The following is a 12,107-nucleotide window of genomic DNA, read 5'->3' on the forward strand; positions in this document are numbered from 1 at the left end:
TTTAGATAGGCTTATTTGTACCCCTAAAATAGGTTCATAGATACATTCACCTCTATTTACCGGGGACACACAAATCGGTAAGTATAAACCCGTTATATTTATTAAGATAAAATATGATTGGTCATCCAGTTGGTAATTAAAGTCCAATTAAACGGTAGCGATATGGATAATAACACGTTTTACTAACTTAAGCTGGCAGTAAAAGTGCGGAAGAAATTAACAGTTATTTAACTAGCATCGACCGTATAGAGAACAGATGGGTATACCGCTCTATAATGCACAGGGTTCTAGGTACAATCAGGGGAGGTATCGTTAATGAAGTTGGTAGAACCCTCTGTTGTTCGACTCTGGCAGCACCACCACCACACCTATTTCTGCCTAATAACAGCAGTGTTAAACGCTGCTGTGTTCTGGTTTTAAGGGTGTGGTAAGGGTGACATACTTATCCGAGACATTCCAGCTTAGTCCTCAGGGGTAGCGGTGCATTAGTAGGCGACCTTTGGAATGAATCTAATATCATGATCTCCATGGGCGGCAGTAACCACTTACCATCAGGTGTACTGCATGCTCGTCTGCTACTCTAATATTATATATTAAAAAATGTCCTGATTTTTTATTGTCAAATTTAAGTAGCATATGAAAACGCAGGACACCTGATAGTAAGCGGTAACTGCTTCTATAGGCCATTTACAATCAATCTCTAATTGGAAAAATAGTGCCGCTGAGGACTATGTCGGAATACTTGTATCAGCTGTATTCTTACCACACTCTTCAAAACCTAGCGCCTGACACCACAGTACAGACAATAAGTAGATGCAACGGTGATACCACTGGAGTACGATGAAGGATTCTACCATCTTTAAAGATAATAATATCTGATTATCTGTGCATTTACATACCTACTTGTTTTTATGTGTATTTTCTCTAATAATACCAGCAATGCTTATATGGTTATGAAGGTATATGAAGTTTATTTGTTACCACATTAGAGGAAAATCTTCAATGGGTACATGTTTTCACAACTAGTGTCATATATGGTTTGTAAAACGAAGAGAAATTTAACCAAAACATACATTTAAAGTACGTGAATGAAAAGATAACCGAAAAAGGAGTGAAATCTAAACATCAACAATAACTTGTAAAGAAAAACACTTATCTTGTATGAAATATGAATAAGAGGTAATGAGAAATTAGTTGTCATATTTAAATGGTGAAGGAATCGTAAGGAAATCTAAGGCTTTAAAAATATATCAACGATATCTCAAGTTTATCCATTTCATACTTGGCGAACACCGTGGACTATAGTCTCAATTCTTTTCCTTCTGGATGAAGATCCATGTCCCGCAATGGAACATAAAAAGAGTTAAGGATTAAAAGGAAGATTTATGGGTAGTGGAAGCTTTTTTAGGTCGACTTCGGACAAACTGCCAATCCCAAATTACCTATATAATAACTTTCTACTTTAAACTTAGACACAGACTTAGATACGAGGCATTCTAACTGATTTTTAGTTATACCAATGAATCCCAACGCATCTCAGCCAACATTAGGTAGGAGTCCTATCTACGTAAGGGCATACTGTAGAACACAAATTTTATCAAGGATTGAATACAAATATGCTTTGGCAGTGGCATAAGATAGATTGCATACTTAACTTCAAAATATTCTAATCCATCGTCACAATTTTATTATAAATTATGGTCTAAAATTAATTATTTAACACAAATGCCGCGCTATATCATGTTTAGCAGAGCTGGCCGACCGCCAAGTTTGTGTGGTCCCGTGTTGACACAGTTTTGGTGGCTTGCCAAGTAGCCGCTTTGCTTTGATTTAAGCTGGCTTTTATGGGAATTTCAATTAGAGATTACACGAGTGTTATGAGCTGAGATATATATACAAATAACTAGAGTTGTAGTGTCTGTCTGTATTTTCAGACTAACCTACTACTTATGTTATGTTCAATTAAAAGCTTCGAGTACATGATCGCCATGATTATTTTCAGTCTTCAAAAAAGGAGGAGATTTTCAAGTCGACAGTATTTTTTTACAACTGGACCCTTCATATTTTCACAATGTACGTATCTTTACGTCAAAGTCTTATAAAAATCTATTTAATTCGAAATTACCCTATGATTTACGTGTCTGTTAGAAAATTATAACAAGTAATAAAATGAATAACTTTGTTATTTATGGTTCCATTGAGATACGTTTATAAACATTTTTATATAAATAAGTTTTAGACATTTTATACAAACAAAGATTAAACAATATTGATATGAAAGACATCAACGCGCACGCGCATATATATTGTTCAGACGTACATAATATGCACATTGCACAAAGTAAGATATGGGAGCTAATGGTTACGTAGTAACTATTTATTAATCTGTGCTAATGGGTTTAAATTAAGCGCTCTAATTTAGTCCTTAGGGACAAGAACGCATTAGTGGACAACTTTAAGTACAACACATATACTTATATATTTTGAATTAAGAACCGAATAAGTAAGTAGGGACAACAAAGCATTAGTGAAACGTCTTTTAATACATATACGTTTTGAATTAAGAACCGAATTAAGTATACATAGGCTGCAGTAATCGCTAAATATCAGGTGGATTGTATATGTATTTTGTTCCCTATTGTATAGTATACTAATAAAAATAATAAAAAAAAAGTACATTATTCATTCAAATCGCAAACCAAAAGTGTATGCGAATTTTCACCTCAATTGGTTAGAGTTAAAATTGGTTAAAATAAAAAATAAAGTTGGTTAAAATTTAATTTCAAGATTTGACTTTCCCAAGCACATGAACCAACAAAGTGAGTTAAATAAGAGGTTAAAATAGATCTAATTTTTTGAAGATTTATTTAAGATGATATTTATGAAAAATCTTTTTAAGTAAAGTTTTATTGCTAAGTTCTGTAGCACCCTTATCATACTAATACATTTCATGTTTTCTTACTCGATTTTATTTGTGTTAAAGTTATTCTAATTCAACTGAACTATTTACTATAATAATTATAAGATTGTGCGGATACACAAACGTACAATTTTTGCTCATTAACACCATTAGGTTGAGAACCAGTTCCCAGTAAAGTTACAATGTTGCGAACAAACAATTTAATTATGTGACAACTTAATAAGTATGCTTGTTTGTAACTTTACGGCAATATGCATACCATTGGAATCTAACTTACCGTTTTGTCACCTATTTGTTTTTGAATAATTCAAATATGTTAACAGATTTTTTTATAATATTGAAGTAGCAAACGACCATGCAGTCCACCTGATTTTAAGTGCCTATTGTCGTCCATGGATGTCTATAATCGACCCCGGATAAGATTAGATGACCAGAGATGAAAGATGGTTGACCACTGATGCTGCTACCTCAATAGATTAAGTAGGAACGCCTCGAATCTGGGGGCACGGTAGTACCATGCCAATAAGACTCTTATCACAACTTTCAAAGCGAAATACAGCGCTTACCACTACTCTTATGCGGTAGTGCATCAGGAATCGAACCACAAAGGATTCCACCTTCGAACGAATATTATAAACGAATATAAAAAATATAAACGAATACTGACTGGCAGGCAGAAATTTTAAAATAGGCCAACGCAAGTCCAACCACAATTATTATTGATGAAGGTAATAAATAGCGGTCACAAACCAACAGGATATCACTAACAACAACCAATAAGTTAGCGCGACCAATTAGAAGAGGTACTTTCGAGTTATACGGTAACAAATGGACAGTGGACTAAGAAATAGTGCTTATATTTTGTCGTGTACCAGTTAACCCGCGATTTCACACTCGCCTTAGAACTGCTAAGTCTTTAAATAAAAGTGTAGTCTACTGGTAGATGTTTTATATGTTACAAGATTTCATTCCCGATTTAACCTCAGAAGACGAATTCTCTAAAATCCTTTCTTAATAGGTAATCAACTACATTATATGAAAAATCGTTACACAAATTTTCGCACTTCCCCCCCTTTTAAACCCCGTTAGATGATATATTTTTCAAATTCTATCTTACTGATGACAGATGATATATAAATTAATACAGTACATGATTTCATGCCGCTAAACCGACTAACTTTTAGTCCCTAAAATCACTTCTTATTGTTATGTTCATCTATTTTAAATATACGAAGAACTACGGTGCCAAATTTTATGCTCCTAGACCTTCAAAGTTTTCCCTTAAAAGGACATGAATTTTCAAATTCCTGTTTTATTTTACCACACAAACAGGTAACTCCTGTGCAAGATTATGCGTATACACCCAACGACTTGTGATGTGCAATATCAGTATACGCTATCAATATACGCTAAAATAACACCAAATAATCCTCCTTAACATCTAGTTTAGTAAGGAAATCTTCGGCATTTCGAACGCATAACTTGCGTCCAGGCATTAACAACAACACTATAACTGCTTCATATAATTACTTAACGAGCCCTCAAACAAATTGCAGCACGGCCCATCACTACTAGAAGTAATCTAACAGAGCCTTAGGGAAAAGCAAACTGTTTGAGTATTTGTCGTAACTGTTCTTTGTCATTTTGTTTATGGTGCAATTGTTGTAATAATAATTTTGGCCCTATATTTATTGTTACTCTACGTACATCTAAATAATGAATACTTATTGCCACATAAACAGCAAACATGCATTTTTTATGATATAGGAGTAGCAGACGAACATGCAGTCCACCTGATGGTAAGTGGCTACTGCCGACCAAGGACATCTGTAATCAACTCCAGATAGGATTAGATATTCCTATGTGAGATCGGCCACAGATGCGCCGCTACCCCAGAGGACTAAGCTGGAAAGCCTCAGAAAACTCTGTCACCCTTAAAACACCCGTCAAACCGGAACACTGCAGCACTTAACACTGCTGTTATTAGGTAGAAATAGGTGTGGCGATGGTGCCGCCCAAGTCGAACCACAAAGGGTTCTACCACCTTCATTTCTTTAAAAGTACACACACTAATAATATCACAAACAATAACTATTGTAAGCTGCGAGAACTCTCTGGTTCAACTTATCAAACTACTCTGTTATGTATAATATGCTTTCATTTAGTACGTATCCAGACTGAATTCTCAAGTGCTTTTAGACATAATTACTAAGCTCGTATTTATACTCTACAGATATAAAAATATAACATAAAATAAGTATAAAGTATTGCTTTATATTCTCACAAAACCGATTCAAATGTTTACTAATAATACGAGTATGAATATCGTGAAGATTGAATGAAGCTAAAGAGGACGATTTTTACAAAGTTTTATTCTTTAACGTAGCCAAGAGTTCCATCAATTAAGTTTCCATTTATTACGTAGTGATACATTATTACTAGTGATACATTGTTTTTTAAATTTCATTTCAAAATATTGCAGCGCACATAATTTTAGAAAAACTTCCAATGGACATCCACCAGTAACCAATAAATGCAAGTATATATTTTTGAGTTAAAAGAAATGGAACAGGATGGTATGAGATAGGTTACGGGGGTATGGTTTATGATAGGATGAGATAGAATGTGCCGACGTTAGGAAAAAAACAGTGATAGCCTAGTGGTTAAGAAACTCGGCCTGTCGATCGAGGGGTCCGAGATTCAAATCCCAGGCACGCACCTCTGATTTTTAAAAAGTTATGTGCGTATTAGAAATTAAATATCACTTGCTAAACGGTGAAGGAAAACCTCGTGAGAAAACCTGCATACCTGAGAGATTTATAAAAAAAAATCTCAAACGACTACGGCCTAATCCTTCTCATTATGAGAGGAGACCCGTGCCCAGCAGTGGGACAGTAATGGGTAGATGATGATGATGATGTTACGACTAAGGCGGGGAATTCTAACACGCGACAGAGCGGGATATAATGCATTCATTTTTTACTGTAAAATTAATATACATAATGTTTAAAATCCTTAAGGGTACAGCAATTATGATTAGTAAATAGAACATATTTCATAATAATCGCTACTACCATTAGGTGTTTTTACCATGGAGAAGAACCTCAAACCCATATTGCATCAACTGTATCGTAATATAAAAGTGTCACAGTATGCCATTGCTAAAACAAATCGGCTGGATAATGTCCTGGAAATAAATCGTACAAAGTATTAGAGCATCGTACTTACACGGCGCTTGGCTACGACAAGTAATTTGTCAAGCTCACCCTGGGAATAAGTTGCAAAAAGTCTAGATAGAAGCAAGTAAATGAGCTATATTAGTAGCACAATACATTGTAGGACAAATTAGAAGTAACTAGAACAAAATAAGATATGTAATCTCATTCTACATACGTCGATCTACGTTATTAATACTCAGTCTGTCTAAATCTTACGTGTCAAAGATCGAAATTTGATAATAGAAAAAATATGAAGAATTTGTTAAATGCAAACTTTGGTAAGTAAAACAATTGGAAAATTTGAAAAACGGGCTTGATCTTATCCAATTTCGATCTTTAGTAGGCAAAAATTCAATAGACAATAAGCGTTAAGCGTTAAATGGCAGATAGGTACGAGTATGTAGGTATATCGATATAAGCATGAAATTGGTACCGATTTTCTAAAATCGTATGAAAAATACATTAACAACCTTTGCCGTGCAATCAATAAATAAATATTTTTTCCCGAGCATTTATGTTCTGTGGATTTACTGAACAACTGACTACAGTTTTATAGTAACTAGCAGAATTCGAAATATCATATAATTTACATACAAGATGTATTCATACAAATGACTTGCCTTTCATACAAATTATACAATTATTATATTATTGATGGTTTTCGTCTAGTTATAACTTATGATATAGAAACTGATTTTTGATTATTTAACAATTAAAATATCTTAAAAACTCTTAGCCTTTTTGACGATTACAAACGAAGTTTCATTCTAATTAGCATATATTTACTAAACCCGCTGTTTTATTAAATTTCACTTGTTAGTTAAGTAGATGCGAGATAAGTTTTCTTGGATCATTATTCGCCAACTAAACGGCGTTTCACTTTTATGGTAAGTGAAAATAAACATAAAGTGTATCCACTGTAAGTGAAATTGTTTTTCGAACTCATTGCATGTTGCTACTGGATTCTTTTTGTAATATAGGAGTAGCAAACGTACATGCAGTCCACCTGATGGTAAGTGACTATCATCGCTTATGGAAATTACCATTACCATCACCAACCCCAGATAAGATTAGATTCCTACATGAGGTCGGCCACAGATGCGTCCTTTACACCTGGAGACTAAGATGGACAGACAGGAAAAGTATGTCTCCATTATCATTTCTAACCAGAGCACAGCAGTGCTACTGCTATTATTAAACAGAAATAGGTGTGACGTTGGTGCCGCCGAAGCCTAACCACTAGGCGTTCTACCACCTTGACTTCCACAATTTACACGAATCCAACGACACTTCATATGTTAAAATCCGACAAGTTGTTTGGGCTGCAGAATGTGCCAAAGAATGAGACATACATTACAAATGTATTTATGTAAACACACACGCTCATAAAACAGTAACAGGGCTTTACCTTAGCAAAATTTCTGCTCAACTTCGTAAAAAAACCTTACCTTTTTGCGGTCTGATAAAATTTGATATAGGTCTGGCCGAATGGTAAAATGTATTACAAAATTAGCATTACATTACATAATTACCATATTAATTCCGAACTGTACAAAGAGCTTATCAGTAGGTAATTCAAAAACAACAAAAGTAGCCGTTCCGTTTTTGTTTCCAAATTTATTTCCACGATGAGGGTTACGTGGTATAAAGGTATTGTTTGACAACAGACGTAAAGCAAGTTGGACGAGAAATAAGTTTGGAATGGGAAGAAGAGTTATAATCAGTATGAACGCATAAATCCTCCCTTCTGACGACGGCTATACGAATTCGATTGCTTAAAATTTTGGGGTGAGAGGGGATGAACCCGCAATTCCGAGTGCGCTATGGCTAGATGACAGAAATAGGCGTAGTCGAGAAATGAAGAGATTTGACCACTATTTTAGAATTAGAATAGCGTTATAGTAATGATTTTTTTTTATTCAGAAAAATGGCTTTATCGCCAATGCGATTATGGCGCCTTGGTGATAACAATTTACATATTTCAATAATTAACGAGTATTAATCAACTTAAATATGAAATCCTTTTGCAACCGCTATACTTAAACCTATGCAGGTACTATTGAAATTTTTGGGTAAATAGTAACCAGTCTCTTGAGAAATAATCTGAAGTAAGACAAACAGGAAATTAAATTCTGTGAATATTTTAATATCATGAAAATAGGCACTAAAAATGGCAGAACTTTTAAAAATGACAGAGAATTTACTTTGTTGTAAAGATACGACTATACGCACTGTGTATAACAATAATATTATGTATTAAGTTTAAAATCATGAAAAATATACAGAAAGATAATTGATTTACAATTATTATTTAAAATATCAAGGCATCGCTACTCTCTGAGCGTAGTGTCGCCGGAATAATGTTTACCTACATTACCGTTCCTATTTTACTTGGAAGGGATCACAAGTGTTTTTAATGTTTCCCATTTGAATATCGAACCCATATCGTGTTATCAAATGTACTTTACGACAGTAGAAATAACCTTTACGGTATATACGTGGAGTTTTTTGCTGACGGTACAAAAACTGGGTCAAATCTAGGCTTTCGTGGCGCGAACAAAGGATCTTCCGACACGAAACTATGATTGGAATAAAATAGCTTTCATCTCTAGTCTATTCAGAGCTTTTGAAAAAGTAACTCATTTTGCGTTTACATTTTTTCTCGCGTATGAAAGGTGGATTTACATTTAAATATAAATTACCTTTGTATTTTTTATATTTTCATATTTCTGACTGTAACTGTTATTTTATGGATTTGAGTTTTATAATGCCTGCAATAAAAAGTTTATTACTGTTATATTTTTGTAAAGTTATATCTTCATCGTCAACCCAAATTCTGTCTGTCCAAAATCTGGGCGCAGGTCACCTCAGTCTTCCTTGAGGGACAGGGTGGGAGGAGAGGACGGTCATATTCTATACACTACCCTGACCAAATTCAAGGTGGTATATGTCGGCGAGTTCCCACTACCGCTCTTAGTTGGTTCCATATTAATGAAAAATGAACGAAAAGACTCGTATGAAAATCACTTTTATTCACTTTCGTTTACAATTCGGGCAGAGTAACGGCTTACACGACTGATTAAATGCGAATGAATCACGCTCTACCAGCGCGTGGACTTAAATACTACTCGAGTGACAAACAGTATAAGAACTACCCTCTCACATCACTTGTTTTGCTATAACAAGTGACGTGATTCACAATAAATTTAACTATTAATAAAATAACATTATATTTAAAATATTGTTTTAAAAATACGAGAATAAATATTTAATATTATTATAATTCATATAATTTATTTGGTATGACTAACAAAGTGTGTTGAAGTACTACCGGAAGTCGTCCATATTTTAATCTAAATATTAATTCCACATTGACAATCAAAATTAACATGATAAACATTAATATTATTATATTATATATTATAAAATGTCTCGCCGCCCATACGGCCATACTGACTCAGCGCGCTCTCTGCGCAATTCTGGTGTTACAAAAATAAACCCAAAATAAATATAACATAGTTATAAAATGTCTCGCCGCCCATACGGCCATACTAATTCAGCGCGCTCTCTGCGCAATTGTCGGCGTTACAAAAGTAAACCCACAATAAATATAACAGTCAACACACATCAGGCATCACCCATCCTGGGATCTAGCCTCCAAGACCGGGAAAAGGAAACGCATGGTGGCCAGCCAGCGTCAGGGAAAGGAAATGCGGAAAGTAAATAAATAAAGCGTAATAAACCCACAATAAATATAACATAGTCAACACACACATCAGGCATCACCCATCCTGGGGTCTAGCCACCACACAAAACGGCATCACCTCTCCAAGGATCTAGCCAACACACAAATCAGGCATCACCCATCCTGGGATCTAGCCTCCAAGACCGGGAAAAGGAAACGCATGGTGATCAGCCAGCGTTAGGGAACGGAAATGCGGAAAGGAAATAAATAAAGCGTAGTTACAAAAACTCACTATACTGTTCAGAATCTAAACAATAATCTGAACTTATTATTCTCAATCTCTTTTTTTTTTTTTATCTTTATCTTTTTTTTTTTTTTAAAAAAAAAGAAAGTAATTTTTTTACAAAAAAAAAAAAAATTAAATGAAGGTTCGGCGGTCAAAACTGTGGCGTTGTGGCACCCAAGGACCACGCGCTCCCCGACCACTCACTTGCAGCAGGTATCGACAAACCACCCCTGATGTCTCTTCAGCTAGTGCCATCTCTTACTTAGCGTACTCGAACCAACCCTCCACTGGCCATCCGCGGCATGGCCATCGTGACAAGTCAAACGTCCTCGTGTGCTGTTCCTGTAAGGCAGAAAAACAAACGGCGAATATTAAAATTTCCGCTCGGCCAATCCTGATTAGCTCGTATTAAGGTTATTCACCACGCTAAAACCAAAAGACTAATGATGAATAGTTTATTTCAAATCACATGAATCTCTCAACGCACAATACAACCGTACTCGATTTCGACCTCTTTTACTTTACTATCACTTTTCTAATTTAACAAAATTTTACACAAAATGGATCGGTCGCATTGTCATTATAAGATTTCATATTTTCTACAACACCATTTAAACAAAAGAATTAGTCCCTTAACATTAAACTCAAACGCGTAAAATAAATTCAAACGAATTATTATTATAATTTTTTTTTTTTTTCTCTTTTTTTTTTTATAAACTCAAGAGCTTAGCTGACCAATTACTTCTAATTACTAAAATTACTTAGACCAAATACATCAAATATTTCGAGACATTTAAGCAACAACCTCCTGTTACTTTTTAGTAACGCAAATCCACTCACATGAATACACATAGTTTCTACTGAAACTAGACCTCCACCATAGCTGCCTGCACACCGCATATTACGGCTACACGACAACCTCTGTACAGTCCGATCAACATGTTTACTCACGTTCTTAAGTCATTATTGTAACTACTTTAAATGAATGTAGTCAGCTTAGCACCAATTACTCTGTAATATACCCTATTTGTATATAGAAAAATAAAATGACAGAATCTGGAAGTTCATCAAGGACCCAAAATTTAAATGTTCTAACCTAAATCACTTTCACCTTGCTCAGTACAACACACCGTTAACTTCAAACACGAGCGCCACTGAACGCTACGGTATCGTATCTTCGCTGAACCCATATCACAAACACATCTATTGAGCCTTTATCAAAGACAACTCTATTCGCTTCATCAGAAAAAGAAACGAGGGACCTAATGAATCGGCTTGAGAGTACAAGCTTGGACTTTGGCCTTTTGATAAACAGGAGCAAAACTAAAATTATGATGATCGACCGTTCTGAGTCACTACAATGAACAAATCTGCTCAGCGACTTCGAAATCGTCAAGGAATTTCAATACCTGGGATCAGTCATTAATGATAAAGGAAACTGCGAAACTGAGATACGACGCCGCATCGGTATGGCTAAAACGGCAATGAACCAACTTACTAAAAGAATTACACCTAGAGCATTCCCAACGTCTCTCCAGCATTTGCCTGCACCGCATATTTAAATACTTCTGTCATATAGCCCGAAGAAATAATGACAACCTAGAATAGCTACTGGTGAAAGGCAAGGTGGAGGGCAAAAGACCCAGAGGACACAGCCCAAAACGATGGTCAGACCAGGTATCGGACCATCTAAAGATACCGGTCAGCGAGGCGATACACCAGGCCACTAATCGCAATCTCTGGAAAGACGCTATAAAGCAAAGAAGTCACGATCCTCAGCATTGAGTGACCGACTATAGAGAGAGAGAGAGAGTCTCCATTGAGCAACGTGTAGACTTAAAATTGCATTAATACGACAACCTTCAGAAATTTTTCATAAGAAATAACGAGTGTACCCGCAAAATCGTAAAATTCGTAATTCGTGTAAGTAAATTCTTTCCAAACAGTGGTCAAATACTGGTAGCCAAATTATTTATAAACCGTCAAGTACCTCAATTT

The sequence above is a fragment of the Epargyreus clarus genome, unplaced genomic scaffold, assembly GCF_041222505.1.
Source record: "Epargyreus clarus isolate Ecla_fem2 unplaced genomic scaffold, WU_Ecla_fem_2.2 ptg000009l, whole genome shotgun sequence".
In the NCBI taxonomy this organism is placed as follows: domain Eukaryota; kingdom Metazoa; phylum Arthropoda; class Insecta; order Lepidoptera; family Hesperiidae; genus Epargyreus; species Epargyreus clarus.